The sequence below is a fragment of the Oncorhynchus tshawytscha genome, linkage group LG14 (genome assembly GCF_018296145.1).
Source record: "Oncorhynchus tshawytscha isolate Ot180627B linkage group LG14, Otsh_v2.0, whole genome shotgun sequence".
Classification (NCBI taxonomy): domain Eukaryota; kingdom Metazoa; phylum Chordata; class Actinopteri; order Salmoniformes; family Salmonidae; genus Oncorhynchus; species Oncorhynchus tshawytscha.
In genome coordinates, this window is record NC_056442.1 from 5,943,029 (window position 1) to 5,967,225 (window position 24,197).

Consider the following 24,197-nt stretch of genomic DNA (forward strand, 5'->3'; position numbering starts at 1 on the left):
TTCAAGTAAATGCGTTTTTGTAAAAACAAATATAAACATTTAGAATTGAAAAATCGGAGTCTCAGCATTCTGTTACCATGGAATTGACCTGCTTTCTTTCTTAATGACAGTGGGGCGTGTGTCTAGAAACATGAAAATTGAATTACAATCTGTGTGTGTTTCCATGTCTGTTTGTAGGCCTGTAATGTTGGCCCCTGGGCTTGTCAGCAGCAACTAGGTCAAACATAGCCTCTGCCCCTGCTGTAAACAAGATGTGGCACACTAACAGCTGGGCCTCGGAACGCGACTCAGATTGACAACAAATAGCCAGGAGATTGGAAAGAGAGACAAGTCGTTAGTTAACAACACAGCTAACATTCTAATTCTACTTTAAAGCTTTGGTCAGTGATGATCGGTTACAGCCATGTTGTTTAGTGTGTCATTAAGTTATGATTGTGTAATTCAATTCAGTAATCATCTGAATGAATTACCTTTCATGTCCTATCAGAGGGAGTCTGCTCAGATCAACAAGTGACGTAAGCGTTATTATGCAAATTAGTTTTTGTTATAATGTAATGCAATAGTGTCTCCTTTTGTTCCAGGGAGCTATTACTAAAGAAATGCATTCCTCTTCACCTCCCAGCTGAAGGCTAGCCTACAGTTAAAATGTAAATCATTGTATGTATGTATGGAATTTATTTTCAGGGCACTGGGCGGCATGTTTTAGACAAAACAATGACAGGCTTTTAAAACATACAGTTGAAGTCGGAAGTTTACATACACTTTAGGTTGGAGTCATTAAAACAGTTTTTTCAACCACTCCACAAATTTCTTGTTAACATACTATAGTTTTGGAAAGTCTGTTAGGACATCTACTTTGTGCATGACAAGTAATTTTTCAAACAATTGTTTACAGAGAAGATTATTTCACTTAAAATTCACTGTATCACAATTCCAGTGGGTCAAAAGTTTACATACACTAAGTTGACTGTGCCTTTAAACAGCTTGGAAAATTCCAGAAAATTATGTCATGGCTTTAGAAGCTTCTGATAGGATAATTGACATAATTGTCATTGGAGGTGTACCTGTGGATGAATTTCAAGGCCTACCTTCAAACTCAGTGCCTCTTTGCTTGACATCATGGGAAAATGAAAAGAAATCAGCCAAGACCGCAGAAAAACAATTGTAGACCTCCACAAGTCTGGTTCATCCTTGGGAGAAATATCCAAATGCCTGAAGGTACCATGTTCATCTGTACAAACAATAGTACTCAAGTTTAAACACCATGGGACCACGCAGCCGTCATACCGCTCAGGAAGGAGACGTGTTCTGTTTCCTAGAGATTAACATACTTTGGTGCGAAAAGTGCAAATCAATCCCAGAACAACAGCAAAGGACCCTGTAAAGATGCTGGGGGAAAAGGGTACGAAAGTATCTATATCCACAGTAAAATGAGACCACCTTACTTTTTTGAGAAATGTCCTCTTGTCCGATGAAACAAAAATAGACTATGATGACCATCGTTATGTTTGGAGGAAAAAGGGGGAGGCTTGTAAGCCAATGAACACCATCCCAACCGTGAAGCGTGGGGTGCTTTGCTGCAGGAGGGACTGGTGCACTTCACAAAATAGATGGCATCATGAGGTAGGAAAATTGTGGATATATTGAAGCAACATCTCAAGACATCAGTTAAGAAGTTAAAGCTTGGTCGCAAATGGGTCTTCCAAATGGACAATGACACCAAGCATACTTCAAAAGTTGTGGCAAAATGGCTTAAGAACAACAACGTCGAGATATTAGAGTGGCCATCACAAAGCCCTGACTTCAATCCTATAGAAAAGTTGAGGGCAGAACTGAAAAAGCATGTGGAGCAATGAGCCCTACAAACCTGACTCAGTTACAACAGCTCTGTCAGGAGGAATGGGACAAAATTCACCTAATTTATTGTGGGAAGCTTGTGAAATATCAGCAATTGTGAGAAACTGAGTTTAAATGTATTTGGCTAAGGTGTATGTAAACTTCCGATTTCAACTGTATTTTACTGCTGCAAAATATTTTGCTGCTGTACATTGCATAGATAGTATAACATCTCTACGCCTACAGTGTGTATGTAAAGCTGTCAAAGCTAAAGGGATTTCCGTATAGGGCAGGCCCACTGCACCCGAAATAACATTAGAACGGTAGGTGTCTTTTGAAAAGCAACCTCAGAGGTTACGTGAGAAATGCAAATGAAAACCGACCAATTTGGTGCAGTTGACAACCTCACCACCACTGTCAGTTACTTGTCTCACTGCATCAGTGTTGACCTCACCATGTGTCCGCTAACATAACGTTGGGTTACGGATGTAGCCTTGGTTCTCTGAGTAGTCTGTCGCCAAGCGATTTATGGGAACTTCTTCTCGCGATGTGATTGAGATGCTTAATATCAAAGATGTTTAAGTGATAATGCCGGCTTCGGGGACATTATCACTTGTATACAAGTGGTTGCTAACATATTCAAATAATGATCGACATTTAAATTAAAAACGTCAAATTATTCGTACTATTTCATCCTTCCACAAGATATAGTCCCAACTCAAATTAGGGTTGCTAGAGACGCAACCCAGTCGTTTGTTCTAAATGGACCATTGCCATACTGACTGGCAACGTTATTATCCCTTGCTCGCTAGCTAGCCGACTACGGCTAGTTCACAGTCACGTCAAAAAGTATAGTCAGAATAACAGCAGTACAAGTAGCTGAATTTTTTTAAAGATGTTTTCTAGTTAAGATTTATTTGGATACATCCATAAATGAGTTTATGATGCCTGGCAGAACAAATGTGTTCTCTTGTCACGACACTGTTCAGACCAAATAGAGACAATCCATGACATTCATTTGAGCTGATTTTAATAAATGAAACCATACATTCACTTTATCCACCACAGCTGACTTAAGTGATAATGCCGAAGAAAACGGTGTTTGTTGGATATATTGGCACCGGTGTCTCCCTTGGGCCCAGATGATTCTTTGTGGCCTCGTTATATGCGAGAGTGGCGTATCTGAGAGAGAATGCGTTGTTATTGTTTTCCAGTACCCTAAATACGAGAGCAATTTAGAAATAACACAAACAGGTTATGGACAACATACCTTAGTCCGTTTAGTTGTCTGTTCCCCTCTTTTCCTATTCGACCCAGATGTAACTGGAGGTTGAACCACACTTTCTGGACCAGACCGCATGGTGTACCGGGATTCAGAGCCTGGGAGTTTTGGAGCTGGGCCATGTCCTTATCGGTGAATGGAGGGTGGCTGTTTGTGACATATTTTCCTTGCGTTCTTAGCTGTTTGATGTTGCCCTGAAATACATGATTCGAGACACCAGTTGCGACCGATGGGTGGGTCATTTAGAAACCGGTTGAGCCCACTACGGAGTGCCAGGTAGCTACTTAGGCTACACTGCTCCCCCTTCCCAATTCGTACATTTCCATAAAACTGTCGGAGAAGGATGTTAAAACTTTTCCTTCGTGACAGTTTTGAAGTCAACAACGTTCTTCTCTGCTAGCCAGCCCCCGAAGCAACGCACAGCCCAGTTTGTGTTCTTAAATTGTGTTTTTCCCCCGTTGAGGCTTTTCTCTAGTCTAGGTCATTCAATGCAGTATCCTCCAAATCTGCATGCATTGGTATTATTGCCATCTCTTTTTCCCATTCATCCATAGTAATGCCGTCGAAAAGATCAAAATACATGTTCCACTCATCCGTTTTAGTTTTCGCAACAAAGTTCGATTTAGCCAGTCAACTGAAAAAAGGTTTGTATGTTGCTATGACAACCAACTAAATTCGCTGTCAGTGTTCTGACACATTCATTTTATATGGGACGGTAGAGATCGCAATTAAATATTGAAACAATATTTAAAAGGTCGGAGACCAAATATACAAATCTCTGCTGTTGAAAACCAAATGCTAATCTAAAAGAAATTAGGAGATAATGTCTAGATGTTTTTTAAAATTTTTATAGTGGAGATCAAATGTATACATTTCCTGGCAGGGTTGATGAGACAGTGGATTGAGCAGTGAGATGGAACAGAGTAAATAGGCATTTCAACGTCATCGATTTTGCGGGTGGTAATTTGTGAAATAGACACAGGCTGGAAAGCAGTTTTAACCAATGAGCATTCAGGATTAGAACCACCCGTTATATAATTACATTCACTCCACACCCTTACTGTACCCACTTAACCTGTCATTATAAAATGCGGTATGACGTGACATACTGTCTATTACTTAACTCTAGTGGTGTGGGGGCTGTGCTTTGGCAAAGTGGGTGGGGTTATATCCTTCCTGTTTGGCCCTGTCTTGGGGTGTCCTCGGATGGGGCCACAGTGTCTCCTGACCCCTCCTGTCTCAGCCTCCAGTATTTATGCTGCAGTGGTTAATGTGTTGGGGGGCTAGGGTCAGTTTGTTATATCTGGAGTACCTCTCCTGTCCTATTCGGTGTCCTGTGTGAATCTAAGTGTGCGTTCTCTAATTCTCTCTTTCTCTCTCTCTCTCTCTCTCTCTCTCGGAGGACCTGAGCCCTAGGACCATGCCCCAGGACTACCTGACATGATGACTCCTTGCTGTCCCCAGTCCACCTGACCGTGCTGCTGCTCCAGTTTCAACTGTTCTGCCTTATTATTATATGACCATGCTGGTCATTTATGAACATTTGAACATCTTGGCCATGTTCTGTTATAATCTCCACCCGGCACAGCCAGAAGAGGACTGGCCACCCCACATAGCCTGGTTCCTCTCTAGGTTTCTTCCTAGGTTTTGGCCTTTCTAGGGAGTTTTTCCTAGCCACCGTGCTTCTACACCTGCATTGCTTGCTGTTTGGGGTTTTAGGCTGGGTTTCTGTACAGCACTTTGAGATATCAGCTGATGTACGAAGGGCTATATAAATACATTTGATTTGATTTGATTTGATTTAACCCCACAGAGGTGGAGGAACGACATGAAAGCTTAGCGACCCATTACTCTAATCTGAGAACCAAGGTTACATCCAAAACGTTCTCTTTCGTTTTCGCAACATGTCACCAAACAACCTATGGGAGAGGCCCACCATTTTACTTAGTCTAGATGAGTCCCTGGGACATCCTCCTATCCACCATAGGATGCAGCAAAAATATAATTACCCAACAGGGTAACACAGAATTTCAACTGTGATATACAACCGTATACACAAGCAAGCTGAAAGCTAGAACTTAAAACATGAGGCTTTTCAACTGGGTGCAATAGCACCAAGAGTGGAAGGTCACTGTTTAGGACATCCATCTCACTGATGGTTAATAAGTATGTATGTACAAGGTTCACGGTACGCTTACTTTTCTGGGTTGAGCGAGTGTGCCGTGTCCAGATTTACAGCCCTCACGGATGGTGTGGACAACATTGAGTGTGATGTACCTTATGAAAGTCATGGGTGTTGCCCTACATGCAAAAGCACAGATAGAGTCCAGAGAGAACCCTCTGAACAGGATGGGTAGAAAGTGGATATAATTCTCCAACACGCTTGGCTTAAACAATAGCCAAAAGAAAGGCAGTCTTGACTGAGAGCTTACATACACTATATATACAAAAGTATGTGGACATCCCTTCAGATTAGTGGTTTCGGCTATTTCAGCCACACCCGTTGCTGACGGGTGTATAAAATCAAGCACAAAGCCATGCGATCTCCATAGACAAACATTGGCATTAGAATGGTCTTACTGAAGCGCTCAGTGACTTTCAACGTGGCATCATCATAAGATGCCACTTTTCCAACAAGTCAGTTCACACATTTCTACCCTGCTAGAGCTGCCCCTGTCAACTGTAAGTGCTGTTATTGTGAAGTGGAAATGTCTAGAAGCAACAATGGCTCAGCTGCAAAATGGTAGGCCACACAAGCTGACAGAACAGGACCACCGAGTGCTGAAGTGCGTAAAAATCAGTTTCATGAAATGGGTTTCCATGGCCGAGCAGCCGCACACAAGCCTAAGATCACCACGCTCAATGCCAAACTTCGGCTGGAGTGGTGTAAAGCTCGCCACCATTGGACACTGGAGCAGTGGAAACGCGGTTTCTGGAGTGATGAATCACGCTTCACCATCTGGAAGTCTGATGGGTGCATCTAGGCTTGGCGGATCCAAGGAGAACGCTATCTGCCCCAATACATAGTGCCAACTGTAAAGTTTGGTGTTGGCGGAATAATGATCTGGGGCTGTTTTTCATGGTTGGGGCAAGGCCCCTTAGTTCCAGTGAAGGGAAATCCTAACGTTACAGCATACAATGACATTCTAAGCGATCCCGTGCATCCATCTTTGTGGCAACAGTTGGGGAAGGCCCTTTCCTGTTTCTGCTTGACAATCCCCCCGTGCACAAAGCGAGATCCATACAGAAATTGTTTGTCAAGATCGGTTTGGAAGAACTTCACTGCCCTGCACAAAACCCTGACCTTAACCCCATTGAACACATTTGGGATCAATTGGAACACCGACTGTGAGCCAGGCCTAATCGTCCGAAATCAGTGCCTGACCTCACTAATGCTCTTGTGGCTGAATGGAAGCAAGTCCCTGCAGTAATGTTCCAGCATCTAGTGGAAAGCCTTCCCAGATCAGTGGAGGATATTATAGCAGCAAAGGGGGAAGCAACTCCATATTAATGCCCATGATTTTGGAATGAGATGTTCAACCAGCAGGTGTCCACATACTTTTGGTCATGTAGTGTAGCTCAAGTGAAGACAGGTGCTCAAATTGTGGGCTCATTTGTGATCGTAGGACAACATCTAATGCCCATGAGGGTATTGAAGGAGCATCGGAGAGCCGTAGCCCGTGGGCACCTTTTAATGAATTGTAATTCTAGACTGCCCATGATGCACCCGCAATCTGGCCATGACCCATACAGATGGCTGCAATATACACTTTTAATGTATACTGAACAAAAATTTAAACACAACATGCAACAATTTCAACGATTTTACTGAGTTAATATGAGGAAATCAGTCAAGTAAAATACATTAATTAGGCCCTAATCTATGGATTTCACATGACTGGCCAGGGGTGCAGCCATGGGTGGGCCTGGGAGGGCATAGGCCTACCCACAGGGAAGCCAGGCCCAGCCAATCAGAATGAGTTTTTCCCCACAAAAGGAATTTAGTACAGACATAAATAGTCCTCAGTTTCAACAAGCTGGATGTAGAGTTCCTGGCTGGCATGGTTGCATGTGGTCTGCGGTTGTAAGGACGATTCGACAAACTGCAAAGTTCTCTAAAACAACGTTGGAGGTGGTTTATGGTAGATAAATTAAAATAAAGCTCTGGTGGACATTCCTGCAGTCAGCATGCCAGTTGCATGCTCCCTCAAAATTTGAGACATCTGTGGCATTGTGTTGTGTGACAAAACTGCACATTTAAGAGTGAAATGTTATTGTCCCCAGTACATGGTACACCTGTGCAATGATCATGCTGTTTTTTTTAACCTTTATTTAACTAGGCAAGTCAGTTAAGAACAAATTCTTATTTTCAATGACGGCCTAGGAACAGTGGGTTAACTGCCTGTTCAGGGGGAGAACGACAGATTTGTACCTTGTCAGCTCGGGGATTTGAACTTGCAACCTTCCGGTTGCCCAACGCTCTAACCACTAGGCTACCCTGCCGCCCCCGTCAGGTGGGTGGATTATCTTGGCAAAGGAGAAATGCTCAATAACAGGGATGCAAAAGAATTTGTGCACAAAATGTGAGATAAATAAGCTTTTTGTGCGTATGGAACATTTCTGGCACCTTTTATTTCTGCTCATGAAACATGGGATCAACGCTTCAGTATAGATGGGGACTTCCCTGCAGACATAAGCTACTGGAGAAAGTCAAATTACAGAAAAGATTCCACTTGTAGGTATACAGCGTCAAGGATGCCCTGGCTGCCTGAATTGTATCAATTACCAAGGAGGGCAACTCTGCAGTCACTTCCAGGGGCCACACCCACAACTTCAGTATGCTGGGTTAGAGTGCCAAAGCTTGCTGTTCGCTTGTGACAGGAGGTCCTTTCGAAGAGGGAAATCTCATGGTTGGGAGGTTGTCAGCTGTGCAAGGTCTGAAAACCAGGGATGCTGTGGCCAATGTGGATCAACTAGTAGAACTAACGCGCTCTCGAGGCTGCTCCCTCAGGTCTTGAGGAAGATCAAAGCAATTGGTGGCAAGGCATACAACATCCCACTATATCCTCCAGTCATAAGGATAAGGGCCTCCACTAGAGAGAAGGTATGCTGTATTATTCTCCACCACCGGCAGGTGTATTGCTCTGAGGGATGTAAGGTGTCTGTTTGCCCAAAGCAGTAGCTCCCTTGATATCTGCTGCAGTGCCATAGACCTCAGTCCGCCTTGGTGGTTGATGTGTGCAACCACTGTTAAGTCCGTATCAGTACATGTTGCCCTATAGTACTGGGAGGAAGTGCCGGAGTACAAGGTGAACCGCATTGAGCTCCAGTACGTAGATGTGAGCTGTTGTCCATGGTACTGACCATACACCCAGGACTAGTTCAAGGCTGCTCCTCATCCTTGTGTTCAAAGTCACCTGGTTGTAAACTGTGCCTAGGAGAACTCCACTGGGAGTTTGAAGTGCTAGGCGCCACCATTGCATTGCTCTTCAGCAACTCATTGAAATGGTCAGCTTTTTGTGTTTGTCTCTTCTGAGACATAGATAGTGTCTGTTGTACCAGCGCTGTATTGGCCACATGTGGAGCAAGCCCAACTGTACAACATGGACTGCAGCCGCCAGGAGGCCTAGGAGCCTCTGGCTCTCTAGTGCTGTCACCTGTTTTCTCAGTTTGAATGTTGAAAGGCAATTTGGCAACGACACCACTCTTTCTGGAAAGAGTGTTGCTCACATGATTTGAGTGTACAGTGTCAAGCCCAGGAAGTGCACACACTGAGTGGGGACCAGATAACTTTTTTCCAAGTTAATTGTTAGTTTCAACTCGGAGAGGTGATGTGAGACCATGGATGTGTGTGCCAAAGCTTGGCTTTGTGACCCTGCACATATTATCCAATCGTCTAAGTAGTTCAGGACCCTGACTCCTGCTTGGCGAAAAGGGGCTAGCACTGCGCTTATGCACTTTGTGAGAATGCGAGGCGCGAGTGAAAGGCCAAAGGGTAGAAGGAAAAAACTGAAAACACATTTCGAAGGCAAATCTCAGGTATTTTCTGTGTGCAGGTAGAATGGGGATATGAAAGTATGCGTCTTTCAGGTCCACTGTGGTGAACCAATCACCTGGTTTTACTGACTGAAGGATGGTTTTGATTGGCAGCATTTTGAAGGGAAATGCTGAAAGATGATGACTCAGACACCTTAGGTCCAGGATCTGCCCTTTTTTGCCACCAGAAAATAGATTTGAGTAGAACCTGCAGTTTTGTTGCTCTGATTCTACCTCTTCGATTGCATGCTTTTCTAGGAGGAAATGCATTTCTGAGCAGAGTGTTTGCTTTTCAGCAGGGTTGCGAGCTGTTGTTTTCAAGACACTCCTGAAGTGTAGGGTCACTGACAAAATTGTAGTGCATAACCTTGTGTTAGAGTGCATAACACCAATTTGTTGGGTGCTGACTCTTTTCAGCTGGAAAAGTGGTGCTCAAGGAAATGGTGTTGCGCTAGGAAATCGGTCCCACCAAGGACTAGGCTCAGTGTGCTGTGGTGCACCTCTGCTTCTTGGGTGATGCTGCGCTCCACCTCGTCTGTAGGGCTGAGAGTGTCTGTTCCTCCACTCCTGAGCAGGTACAGCATGAGTCTGAGCCTGGTTTCTTGGCATCCCAGTTGGAGCCCTGGGATGGAAGTAATGGTTTTCTGGCAGGCGCATTCTAGGCTTTGGAATGAGGCGCTGAAGCTCCATTTTGCTTCCTTGTCTTCTTCAGACACTTGGGGGTGGGCCGCTGCTGGGCAAAATATGCCTTTCCACCCTATTATATGGTCCTTTGTTTCATCCCAAAAAAAGAGAGCAACATCTGTCCAGTGAAGTCCACAAAGCATATTGCATGTAACAAAAAGTCACATCAGTGGAGGCTGCTGAGGGGAAGACGGCTCATAATGGCTGGAACGGAGCAAATGGAATGGCAGCAAACCATATGTTTGATGTATTTGAAACATTACCCTTTTCCGCTCCAACCATTACCACGAACACGTCCTCCCCAATTCAGGTGGCACCAACCTTCTGTGAGTTACATGACCTACAGCATGGTCAAGGAAGTTAACGTTTCCGTCACTTTCGAATAACTAAACAAATTGATGGTGAATTCGACTGGACACGGTAGACTCCTCCTACTTTTATTTACACATGTTGGCGTAGTGTCATTGCACAACGGAACAACTGAAGAAAGAAGTTAAATGTAATCCATCAACAACAGCCAATTTCTTTTCGCGGATGTTTTTCTGGTAAGTATACAACTTTGTTTACAGTTAACACTGTAGCTCGATCTTTTGAAAGTAGCCTGGCTATTATGGGTGCGTTCGTAAATCCGCTCTGGCTGTCGTTTGAGAGTGCCAGAGCTCAAAATAACGAACGCCCAACACCGGTTAACTATGGCAGGTGTCATTAAACGCAAAAAAAAGCGTGATTAAATTGTTGCCAGCAGCACAGTTAGTCACCAATGACCTGGGTAACATAAAAACAGCCTAACTAGCTCTGCCAGGGCGAGTAAAATGGCCAGAGGTCTCCTCTCATTTGAAGTAGCTGTAATGTAGTGAACATTATGCCACATTCCAGTCCGTGTATGCTCCATGTTTTACAGTTGCCAGACAGTAGTGATATGTCATGTGAACTATGTAATGCCAGTATACTTCGGAGTAAAGTTAAACTAAAGTATACGAACGCCCCGACATCTAAACAACTGTGGATGTTACAATTGGCGACGAGTGAAACGCACAAGAGACGAATGCAATTTACAAGGCGAACTACGTGCCTATGTGAGCAAAAACAGACTAGCCAACGTTGGAATCAGCTAGCTAACATCGTACATGGTTACAATACAATACCATGACGTACACACGGAACCCAGCTCAATCGGCTCGAGGTGGAAACAATTTTCTAGTGGCATTAGACGGCGCGGATAACACACAGAAAAGGGCATTACTGTTACGCTATGCAGGGTCGGATGTGTACGATATATTTGACACACTGAAAGATACCGGAGCAGCAGATGACTATAATACAGCTGTAGCCAAGCTCAGTGCATATCTCTGTCCAATATTCCAACAGAATATGAAACCTACGTTTTCAGACAAACGAGACCAAATTAAAACGCTATGTACTACTCCCTTTACAGAACAGCCCAACCTGGCTCTAACCAGAACAGAAAGAGTGGGAAGCCCCGATGTACAACTGATCAAGAGGACAAGTACATTAGAGTGTCTAGTTTGAGAAACAGACGCCTCACAAGTCCTCCACTGGCAGAGTCGCCTCTTCACTGTTGAATTAGAGACGGGTGTTTTGCGGGTACGATTTAATGAAGCTGACGTACAATAATCCCTTTCAGAGTTTTGGCAGTTTCATCTCAACCACAAAAATAACGTACACCAAATGGCCTTTGAGGAGTGCTACCCGAACAAGCATAACACCATTTTTTAAATATGCTAATTCAGGGAAAACGGAAAGAGGTATTCTGCTCGTTTTTCAAGTTAAGTCTCAATTACTCCTCAATTGAGTTTACGTCACATTTGATAGCTAATATAATGGATTATTTTGCCAGCGCAAGTCTAGACATCAATAGCTGTATTATGTCTACAACGGTTAATACGTTTCAGTCAGCCAGGTGTATCTCTACAACATGGGCATGTCTTTGGGTTTGATGTGGATATTGCCCATGCATACACCTTATCAAAATATGACTTATTCAATATTGCACCATCCCGTTCTCTGGGCTTTGTCTGCAATCATAACCAGTTAATTATGTTTTTCTCACGTGTGACACAATTATTGGCAGCCCTACATTCAATACTTTGTGCAACCTCCTTTGCCAAGATAACAGCTGAGTCTTCTCCTATAATGTGTAATGAAGTTGGAGAACACATGGCAAGGGATCTGAGACCATTCCTCCATACAGAATCTCTCCAGATCCTTCAGATTCCGGGGTCCACCCTTGTGGACTCTTGTCTTCAGCTCATCCCACAGGTGTTCTATTGGGTTTAGGTCAGGGGACTGGGATGGCCATGGCAGAACCTTGATTCTGTGGTCAGTGAACCATTGTTGTGTTGACTTTGAGGTGTGCTTTGGATCGTTGTCCTGCTGGAAGATTTGACCACGGCCCAGTTTAAGCTTTCTAGCAGAGGCAGTCAGGTACTTGATGGAGTCCATGATACCATGTATTAGAGGTCAACCGATTAATCGGCATGGCCAATTAATTAGGGCCGATTTCATGTTTTCATAACGATCGGTAATTTACGTTTTTTGAGGCCGATTATGGCCGATTACGTTGCATTCCACGAGGAAGCTGCGTGGCAGGCTGACCACCTGTTACGCGAGTGCAGCAAGGAGCCAAGGTAAGTTGCTAGCTAACGTTAAACTTATCTTATAAAAACAATCAATCTTCACTGGAGGTCGACCGATTAATCGTAATGGCCGATTAATTATGGCCGATTTCAAATTTTCATAACAATCGGAAATCTGTATTTTTGGACACCGATTTGGCCGTTTTAATTTTTTTTACACCTTTATTTCATCTTTATTTAACTAGGCAAGTCAGTTAAGAACACAATCTTATGTTCAATGACGGTCTAGGAACGGTGGGTTAACTACCTCGTTCAGGGGAAGAACGACAGATTTTCACCTTGTCAGCTCGGGGGATCCAGTAAAATGGCTATCTAGTTAGCCGGGTGCGCGCTAATCACTCGCTCTGAGACTTGGAGTGGTTGTTCCCCTTGCTCTGCATGGTTAACGCTGCTTCGAGGGTGGCTGTTGTTGTTGTGTTCCTGGCTCGAGTCCAGAGAGGAGCGAGGAGAGGGACGGAAGCTATCATCTCTAGTTGATTTAAACTTCTTAATTATTGCCCTGATAGTGGAAATTGGCATTTTCAACCGTTGAGCTATTTTTCTTATAGCCATTTCCTGATTTGTGCAGCTCAACAGCCTTTTGTTGCCCATCATTACTGTATTCTCTGGTCTTTCCCATAGTGATGGAGGACTATGGGAACTTGGCCTAATCACTCAGGTGAACTTAGAAACGTAAAATATGAATGGGAATTTTCTTCAGTTAGAACTGAAGAACTTCTAGGGGTGCCAATAATAGTGCAACATGTTCTGGAGAAAAATGTTTATTTAAGTTACTTCAACATTTTCAATCACTTTACTTAAATTGAAGGTTTGATTTTTGTGAATATTTTGAATGAAAGACCAAGAGGATAAATAGCAAAGCCATTTTTTTTCATTGCCCCGTTTTGCTCATATTTACCAAGGATGCCAATATTAGTGGATGGCATTGTACCAGGAGTAATGAAACACAGAATAATAATAATACATGTTTGGTGAATGAATTATGACCACTGGAGTCTGCCACTAAACATTAAAAAAATATATATAATATTTACATTTCTCATCAGTCAATCAGGGTTAATAGGAATTTAAAGTCATTTGATGTGATTTAAATGAATCGGGTCATTAACCTTTTATTTAACTAGGCAGGTCAGTTAAGAACAAATTCTTCTTTTACAATGACGTCCTACCCTCCCCTAACCCGGGTAATGAACATATATATGGCCTTTGAAATGAACACGGGAGAAGTTAAACGTAGGCTAAGTCTGGCATAAGCTTATTCCCATACTTTACAATAACTCTGTTGCAGTGGTCTCCATATAGACTATTCCCTCCATCGCCACACTTCCGCCCAGTTGAAGCTCTCGTGATCTCCATGCCTCTTCGGAAGAGCCCCCCTCAGCCTCAGGAGATGACCTTCTGGAGGTATGCAGTCAGTCATTATACCCTAATGTAGGTCTATTTGCCTACTAACCAAATAAAGTGCAGAGCATGATGCGTGCAACTCGTCATTCCAACATATTTGAACATTTACTTCAGTCAGTCAGTATGTCATTCATTTAGTAATTTGACATTCATTCGGTGATCTGTCCGTTGCAATAGGAATGAAATCAAAGAGAATAGAACAGTCTTATCCATATGTTTATTGAAATCCACGTGTATTCAAATTATCCAAAGTTCTTTAGCCTATCTAATAAGTAAATGTTTAATTTAGGCCTATCCAAATTAAAAAATAGGTCTTCAACTTGTAGGCATTGCAATTCAGGCTATAATTTTGGGTACTGGTGTCTTACGGAATAATTTGAGTACTCTTTGTGTTTTGTAACAGTTTTTATTATAGGGCTCCCTTTAAAAAGAGACCCTAGCTCACAGGCCTCTAAATGTAGCCTCTAAATGAAATGTAAACAAAATAGTTGAAGAGGCACGTGCAGTGGCTGATAGGGAAACAGATCTGGCAATAAGAATTGGCTATAGATAGTCTTGACCATTTGGGAGACCTTGACTATTTCGCTCAGGACAGGGTATAGCCAATACTTAATATGTTGTTTTGTTTCATTTATTGATATGGATATAGCCTCTACGGGATGGGGTTGTGCAACGCAAATGGCTATAACAAGCCTACATACAGAGTGGAATTCACTAATACAACAGTCAAAATTGCTAATATATAAGACCTACAGTCCGTGCTCCCAAATACTGGAACATGTGCAGCTATAAAAATAAATGTAAGCAATTATTTGGCCATTTAAATAACACACAACAGCATGGCATATTTAGATAACGGAATAGGCCTACCCTAAATCATATTTACTTTCTATTTTGAAGTTCAGGTGGATATTCTAGACAAGGCTCTTCTGTGTCTTTGTCATTCTCACTCAAGTCATTTGCTGAAGGCCCAAGCCTATACTATGTCATCTACTGGTGTAACATTGTTATTGAATGCACTTCTAAAACGAGCTCTAGACTTTTTTTTTATTGAAATGAAACCAGAAGCAGCAAAGCAACTCTAACGTCTGGGCTAGAGTTGCTTGATTGACTAGTTAACTTTTACTAGCTACGTTTGGTTCATGTCCTTTGAAGGTGCCACATTACTGACAAAAGTTTGTACACATAAAAAAAGATCTGTAACCAAGTAAAGGGAGACGTAAAAATGGAATGTTAATTCATAGTTGTAGCATAGGGATTGTACGTTTACAGATCTATTTTAACGTTTGTGTTTCCCGCATGGCTTTTTTTACGATCCTAACAATTTACATATGGATTTTCTTACTATCCTAACGATAGTAAGAACGTTAAACCTTTTGTTAAAAACGTTAAACGTACGTTAAACCTTTTGGCAGGTATCTGGCTCCATAGGTGTGTACCACAATGAGTGCTCGAGGAGTGGAACTCACCTTCCACCGAGTTGCATTATTTTCCAGAGAACGCAGAGAGCCCCGAGTTGAATGCTCTGCACCAGAGTTTACTCAGGCAAAAAGCAAGTTTAGAATGTAAATGAATGTATCACAGCGCCTGTACTGTATATATGTTTATATTAATAGTATGTTTGTTGTCGCTTGGTGTCTTTCCTATATAACTTATTTAGTTTAGATATTTAATATCTTATGGTGTTCTTGTCTATTACTGTTCTGTACTTTGTCATGTATTTGTACATTTTATGTGGATCCCAGGAAGAGTAGCTGTGGCATGTGCAGTAGCTAAACTTCTATACCATTGCTATAATTTAACACATTTTCCGCTAGAAATATGTTCAGTTGCAGGTAGAAATGTGTTCAACATCCACTTAAGTAGATAGCTATAGTATTTGCCTTGGTAACCAAACAAACAAACCTGCTAGTTCAGTTAACCCAAACCATCATATATACAAAAGTATGTGGACACCCCTTCAAATGAGTGGATTTGGCTATTTCAGCCACACCTGTTGCTGACAGGTATATAAAATCAAGCAGCACACAGCCATGCTGTCTCCATAGACAAACATTGGAGAGCTCAGTGACTTTCAACGTGGCACCGTCATAGGATGGCACCTTTCCAACAAGTCAGTTCGTCAATGTGGTAGGCCACACAAGCTCTCAGAACGGAACCACCGAGTGCTGAAGTGCGTAACGTCCAAACTGGAAGCAAGTTCAGCACAAGTCAATGATTACCATGCGAAAGGCCAAGTCGTGTATTTGACTATCATTAAATGTGACGACTGTATATTATCAAATCAATTCTCTGTAATATTAATTACGTGATGCCACTTTAATTAACTAGGAATTTGGGGCACCACGGAAAAATGTTTATAGTGTATTCATTTCCCTACTATAACTCTTCAGATTTTTTCACATCTTATCAAAAGTCTCTTATTAAGGAATTTTACTTCATCAGTCTCATTACTGAATGTCGCAACCCTTGGATATCTGCACGAATCCTAGCATAGAATCATGAATCAGCAATATACAAATTGGCTTAATTATTTATTTACTAACTTAATTAATCACAGAATTACATAAACACACACACAATAGGTAATATATTGGTTACTACATGATACAAAGAAAGTCCCTAGCGGACAACTGATATGACGGCTTGGTAGACAAAGGGGTGGGGCAGTTCAAGAGCGGGAAACACAGAGTGGGTTCACGACATACCTAGAAATAGCTAATACTTTGAACATGAACACCTGCTCATTCGAAAAGAAATAGCAATTTACATATTTACGAGTGTCTACCTTTGTTGTCCCTCTCTGCGATTTTCTGGTCCATCTGCTGGATAGTCGGTCGACATGGCGCCTCTGGTTTGTCCTTCTGAGATCAAAGTCATGTTAGAATGGATACTTCAGAGTACCATTCAGAAATTATCTTAGAACGAATGCGTTTACCAGACTAAAGTATTTAAACAGCTACAGTCTGAATAATTGTTCTTTCGTTTGTAGATTTCTTAGCCATTTCAAGGTGGGAATGATATCCATGTTCCCTGTCTTGTCCTTTGGTAGAGTTGTAGTTCTTAACCGTTTCAGCATGAGGCGTCAGCTCCATGTTTTCTAGTCTTCTTAACTGTTCAAGACGTCCGGCTTACCGTGGGTCTCTTTGGCACAGTTGCCAATCATTTCAACATGTAGCTACCGCTTCATGTTTTCCTGATCTAATGTACATTTTGTCAAGTGGTTTTATACTCTGTGGAAGAAGGGGGCGTTCCATGACGCCGAAATAAATGTCTGTACTCACGGGGACGTGTCCACTGACTAGTTAAACTTTATTTTAAAAACCCACACTCTCATTTAGAGGGCTAAAACATCACATTTCATCTTTTCACAAATAGTTTCATATGTAATCATATACGTTTCACAACATTAAGATGTAAACCCCATAATGGAGAAGTGTACACAACCAAAGACACAGTAATGTGTGTTTCCTGTCCTTCATGAGATCACCACATGAAACACACTCCACATGACTGTCCCTTAAGTGTCCACGGACCACTCCCACTCCCTTTTGGCAAGGAGAATGTCTTTGTTCTCCGTAGGCTCTCTTTCCCACCATACTGAGAGTTTCTACCAGGAATTTGTGACTGTTGTAAAACCTTATGTGAGAGAGGGGGGAGCCACGATGTACACCCAAAAGGGCCACATCGTGACACATTGTTTTTAAGAGTGTTTAATCATGATTTCTGCTGACAGACATAATAGGCTACATTGATTAATGTGTAGAATTGCAGGAAATTAAATTTTCAAACTTACATTTCTCTCTCTACAGTCAAGAAGGGGGCAACTAAAACGTTTTGCTGCAAGGTGTGGGGTTGGAGGGGGGGAACCAAATCTTGCTTAGGGCCCCCAGAAAGCTAGAGCTGGCCCTGACCATGTCAAATTGTCTAGCAAACTAATAAAATATGTCAATATGTCTAGTTAGCCATCTAGTTCATACCCTGATAGTTAGCTTGTGTCCAAATTCTGTTTGATTTACTTGACATCTATAGTGGTGATGACAGAAGTCTGACTGACAACTTTACCAGTACGAGGACTTGCCGATGTCAAGCGTATTCCAAAAGCCTAATCTCTGTTGAAGCAAGCAAGCTGAATTGCCTTCAGAAAGTATTCACAATCCAGGACTTTTTCCACATTTTTTTGTGTTACAGCCTGAATACAAAATGTATTAAATGGAGACTTTGTGTCACTGGCCTGCACACAATACTCCATAATATCGAAGTGGGATGTATGGTTTCAGAATGTTTACAAATGAATTAAAAATGAAAAGCTGAAATGTCTTGAGTAAATACGTTTTCAACCCCTTTGTTATGCCACGCCTAAACAAGTTAAGAAGAAAAAATGTCCTTAGGTCACCTAATACTTATTGGACTTACTCTGTGTGCAGTAATGTTTTACATGATTATTGAATGACTGCCTCATCTCTGTACCCCACACTTACAATTATCTTGAGGTCCCTCCATCGAGTAGTGAATTTCAAGCACAGATTCAACCACAAAGACCAGGGAGGTTTTCCAATGCCTCGCAAAGAAGGGCACCTATTGGTAGATAGGTTAAGAAAAAGCAGACATTGAATATCCCTTTGAGCATGGTAAAGTTATTAATTTCACTTTGGATCGTGTATCAATAGACCCCGTCACTACAAAGATACAGGCGTCCTTCCTAACTCAGTTGCCGGAGAGGAAGGAAACCCCTCAGGGATTTCACCATGAGGCAATGGTGATTTTAAAACCAGTAGAGTTCATGGCTGTGGTATGAGAACTGAGGATGGATCAACAACATTGTATTTACTCCACAATACTAACCTAAATGACAGAGTGAAAAGGAAGTCTGTACAGAATAAAATATTCAAAATCATGTATCTTGTTTCCAACAAGGCACTAAAGTAACACTTTCTAAAATGTAGCAAAGAAATTAACTTTATGTCCTGAATACAATTACGTTTTGGGCAAATCCAACAACACATCACTGAGTACCACTATTCATATTTTCAAGCATGGTGGTGACTGCATCATGTTATGGGTATACTTGTCATCGGCAAGGAACAGAGCTAAGCACAGGAAAAATCTTAGAGGAAAACCTGGTTCAGTCTCCTTGCCAACTGACATTGGGGAAACAAATTCACCTTTCAGCAGGTCAATAACTTAAAACACAAGGCAAAATATACACTGGAGTTGCTTACCAAGACGACATTGAATGTTCCTGAGTGGCTTAGTTACAGTTTTGACTTAAATTGGCTTGGAAATATATGGGATGTCTTGAAAATGGCTGTCTAACAATGATCAACAACCATCTTCACAGAGCTTGAAGAATTTGAAACAGAATAATGTGCAAATATTGTGGAAAAAGTCAAGTGGTCTGAATACTTTCCGAATGCACTGTACTGGGCGCTATAATGAAATAGAATGCCTTTCAAACCAATCAGAAACTAGTATTCAACAATACCATGGTGTAATTGTAAACAAAACACCAAATACCTTACTGAATCAGCCTTATTAAATGTTTGAATTATTCTTCAGGAAGAGGAAGTTCCTGTGATATTTCCCCTAAATGCTAAAATGTTGATGTCATTTTCAGGAGTGTAACTAAGCTATTTACTGTGTGTTCTGTAATCATTACAGAACATACTGAGCAATCGGGTGAGTAGGGCCTTGGTCAGGGAGGTAACCAAGAACCTGATGGTCACTCTGCCAGAGCTATTGAGTTCCTCTGTGGAAATGGGAGAACCTTCTAGAAGGACAACAATCTCTGGTGGAGTTCTGCAATCAGGCCTCTATGGTAGTGGCCAGACGGAAGCCACTCCTCAGTAAAAGACACATGACAGCCCTCTTGGAGTTTGCCAAAAGGCACCTAAAACCTCTCAGACCATGAGAAACAAGGTTCTCTGGTCTGATGAAACCAAGATTGAACTCTTTGGCCTGAATGCCAAGCGTCACGCCTGGAGAACCTGGCACCATCCCTACGGTGAAGCATTGTGGTAGCAGCATCATGCTGTGGGGGTGTTTTTCAGTGGCAGGGATTGGGAGACTAGTCAGGATCCTTGATGAAAACCTGCTCAGGACCTCAGACTGGAGCCGAACGTTCACCTTCCAACAGGACAACGACCCTAAGCACACAGCCAAGACAACGCAGGAGTGGCTTTGGGACAAGTCACTGAATGTCATTGAGTAGCCCAGCCAGAGCCCGGACTTGAACCCGATCGAACATCTCTGAAGAGACCTGAAAATAGCTGTGCAGCAACGCTCCCCATTCAACCTGACAGAGCTTGAGAGGATCTACAGAGAAGAATGAGAAAAACTCTCCAAATGGAGGTGTGCCACTCTTGTAGCGCCATACCCAAGAAGACTCAAGGCTGTAATTGCTGCCAAAGGTGCTTCAAGAAAGTACTGCATACAGGGTACTTTTGTAAATGTGATAATTCTGGTTTATATACATTTTCAAAAAATTCTAAAAACCTGTTTTGCTCTGTGATTGTGTGTAGATGGAGGGGGATTCATCCATTTTAGAATAATGCGTAACAAAATATGGAAAAAGTAACGTGGTCTGAATACTTTCCGAAGGGGATACATTTGCATAAGTTGGACTTAAAGGGTAGTGTAGCACTAAAAGCACTCCCTCTATGCAGAATGTAAATGTCTATGGTTCAACTCTCTTCAGATAGGCTTTAGAAAGACCCGTTCAACTAATTAACAAGAATAGCAGTACAGCAAATATTTGATTTTTATTTAACTAGGCAAGTCAGTTAAGAACAAACCACCTTTTCAATGATGGCCTGGATAACTGCCTTGTTCAAGGGCAGAATAACAGATTTTTACCTTGTCAGCTCGGGGATTCGATCTTGCAACCTTTCGGTTACTATTCCAACGCTCTAACCACTAGGCTACCTGCTGCCCCAAATGTGAATCAGCTTTCAGATAATTAATTGAAGGTGGTGTGTGTGTGTGTGTGTTAGTCTTTGCATGGTTTCTTATCCACCGAGGGCCAGTGTGGTAGGGTTTTGTTCTATCCAAACAAAATCACACCTGATTCAACTAATCGAGTCTTGATTGAAGTTTAATCAGTTTAATTCGTTTAATCAGGGTTTTGTTCTAACCATTGGTTAGAACAAAAGCCTAAGTGTACATTATCTGTGCATACAATTGGATATCCCCCTGTTATGAGTGCTACTTTCATTTAAAAAAATTGATTTAACTAGGCAAGTCAGTTATGAACAAATTGTTATTTGCATTGACGGCCTAGGAACAGTGGGTTAACTGCCTTGTTCAGGGGCAGAACGACAGATTTTTACGCTGTCAGCTTGGGGATTCGATTGTGCAACCTTTCGGTTACTAGTCCAACGCTCTGACCACTAGGCTACCTGCCTAGTCCTGTGACTTTCCTCACAAAAACATATCACCATGCCAACGTGGAAATGAGATGATTTGACAATTGTATAACCATGTTCGATGAGGTGCTTTATTCAATCCGTATGGCCGAAGTTCCACGCTATATAGCGCGATTGAAAGGCAATGTTCCCGCGTTCGTGTATTCTAGGTAAACGCCACATCAGCTTAATCAGAAATGACCTTTACATTTCAATCATACTATAATGGGGATCTTCTGCGCTACAGATTGAATCTAGCCTTTAAAATCACTCTCAGAAATAGAAGTGATATTCATTCATGTAAACTCATCTGACAAGACCTGACGATGAGGATCAATGTGAATATTAAAAAGGCACATAGTCAATTACAAGCTAGAAAAGTATTTGCAACATTGTTGCCTGAGAAATTGCCATTTTGACTAAATATTTAGTGGGATTCATATTCAAACTACCTGAGTATTGAGTTTCAGAAGACATTCGCAAACCCTATTTGGTACATTGATGCAGTGGCTACAGCAGATACAGTAAATATATTTGAAGCTGCTGGTGCAAATAGGTTGTAAAAAAAAAAGTTACATTTGACATGAGATTGATTTGGTATGGCTAAATAACTTTTATGTTTACACTTTGAATACACATTACTACATTTAAGATATGAATTATACAAAAACAGATTAATCATAATCTAGAACTGCTGCAAAAAAATGAACAACGTACCAGCTCAACTACATGACGTAGTTTACACTTTCAATCAGATAATAGGCCACACAAGTGAATCTAAGGAAAGAGTCCTCAAATTTTAGTCCTTGTAAATTGTATACACAAGTCGTCTGGCAAAAAATACTTATCAGTCAAGTCACAATTATACAATCAATTGCCATGGGTCTCAATGGTTATTTCTTGAAATTGATTGATTGGTTATTGAATGTTTGTTTAAATGATAAATAAAATAAAATAAAAACTAAATAAGGGACAGTTAACGTTTCCCAACTTTTTTAGCTTGGGGAAAAATCCCTACAACTGCGTCAGTGGATTTAACTCAACTCATCCTGTGGCACACTGGACCAAGCCGTTCCACCGCTTTGCAGATTCCTGTCCAAATGGAGTTTCCAACATGTAGTTTTTGCTGGGTGATAAGGCACTGTTGATTGGACATTAAATGAAAACCAGTGTATTTAAGGAAAAAACTAAATTGGAATACTGAAGAGTAGTTGGACGTATCCAGTTGGACGTGTTGGGTGATCATTGTGACTGGAGAGCTCTCACCAGAATGCGATCGCTGTCTATGATGGTGTTGAGGCGGTGGGCGATGGTGAGCACGGTGCACTCCCTGAAATTGTCTCGTATCGTCTTCTGGATCAGCTCGTCTGTTCTACAGAGCCAAGACCAACAGACAGGTGAGGACACGCAAAGCTGGGAGGAAGAAACACTCACACTTTTGTCTACTAGTAGATGCCTCCCAGTCTTATGTTGCATTCATAACCAAGTGGGAAGTTGGTAATTACCAGCTGGATGCATTCACATGTTTTCTTATTGAGAAAAGACAAGTGGCTTATTGACAACAGGCTGCATCAAACTAAAATTATCTATCATTAACTCATTCATGCCTGTAAACAAATTAGTGTTCGAAAACCATATTACTAAATTGCTTTTTATATTAAAAAAAATGTTTTTACTGTTTCATTTAATTTAACTGCCAAAATGCTGTTATTGAGAATTTCCTTAGTAGGAAAGCAAAACAATTTCCAGGGTAGGGTTTCCACGGTGTCTCACCTGCGAAAATGCCGAGGTAGAAATCCAGGCTCAGCTCTTCAGTGACGTTGACACCATTTTGGACGGTCACAGTGCCGTTAACGTTGAGCTTCTCCTGCTCTCCTGCCCTGTCAATCACAAGAGGAGACAGAGCCAGTCCCAACACAGCATGTTAAAAGGGTAACATGACAGTTGCATGACTGGAAATGAACAGTGAAATTAAAACGTCTTACCAATATGCCAGCCACCAGTCCTGTAGAATGTATGCTGCCTGCACACAACAACATATGTTAGTAGACCTATATAATTTAATGAAGTCGTCATCAGATTGAGTTTCTTCCGCACGCACTACTACTTCTGTTTTTGACCATGTAGTTGTACTGGGGTTATGATGTCATTACCTGAGCTAGGAACTGGAGTAATACAACTCCTATCAACACCAGGATGTTGGCGCCTGCCTTCAGATACTTGACATAGAGGCCGACGCCGATGGTCCCCTCCGAGCGGCTCTCCTCGACTACTGTCTGGACAGGCTCTGCCTGCATTACACACAAACATCATAGGATTTAAATGGGGGCTATTCATTAAAGCCACTGCAAATAAAATGATGCATGATAACTGTGCAAAGTGAGTCATTCTGTGCACTCTGTGTAGGAGAAACTCTGCAGAGGTTCAAGCACGAGGGACGTTGAGAATTTACACAACCCCTGTGTTGGGGAATCTGAGCATGTCAACAAGATACAAATTAACTTTTTTTAAGGGAGGTATGACTTTGCTGTGGCAAAAAATATATATATTACGTGTTACTAAAGAATTTCAGTTAATTATTATAGCTACTGCCTTGGGCCAAATCAGTGTAATTGTGTAAATGCTGAATCTCTATGGCAAGACATCATTCACCCAAGTGTCGTCAGAATCTTGTCAGTGCTGTCTGAGATATTGCGTGTGACAGAATTTGCAGTGTCTGGCAAACTTCTACTAAAAGTTTGTACGCACTGCCTTCTTGTGGACAAAAAGAGCAAACACAGGTAACTTTCTTCACTCACTGCTTTGCTACAAAATATAATCAGGGACACAGGGTGAAAATGCTCCTAGCGACTGTATCTAAGGGATGAACCGGAAGTGGGGGGGGCCCCCACAGGA

The 24,197-nt window shown here is 41.9% G+C and overlaps 2 long non-coding RNA genes across 2 annotated transcripts; one reads left to right on the plus strand and one right to left on the minus strand.

The window, feature by feature from the left end:
* Positions 1 to 2,849: 2,849 nt before the first annotated feature.
* Positions 2,850 to 3,812, minus strand: LOC112267528. The gene is made up of 2 exons (XR_002956092.2): positions 3,107 to 3,812; positions 2,850 to 3,018 (listed from the first exon to the last, which is right to left on the minus strand). It is a non-coding gene; the product is annotated as an uncharacterized LOC112267528 (long non-coding RNA).
* Positions 3,813 to 10,123: 6,311 nt separating this feature from the next.
* LOC112266431 lies at positions 10,124 to 15,926 on the plus strand. Its single transcript, XR_002955942.2, has 3 exons — positions 10,124 to 10,383; positions 13,784 to 13,899; positions 15,315 to 15,926. It is a non-coding gene; the product is annotated as an uncharacterized LOC112266431 (long non-coding RNA).
* The last annotated feature ends 8,271 nt before the right edge of the window (positions 15,927 to 24,197 follow it).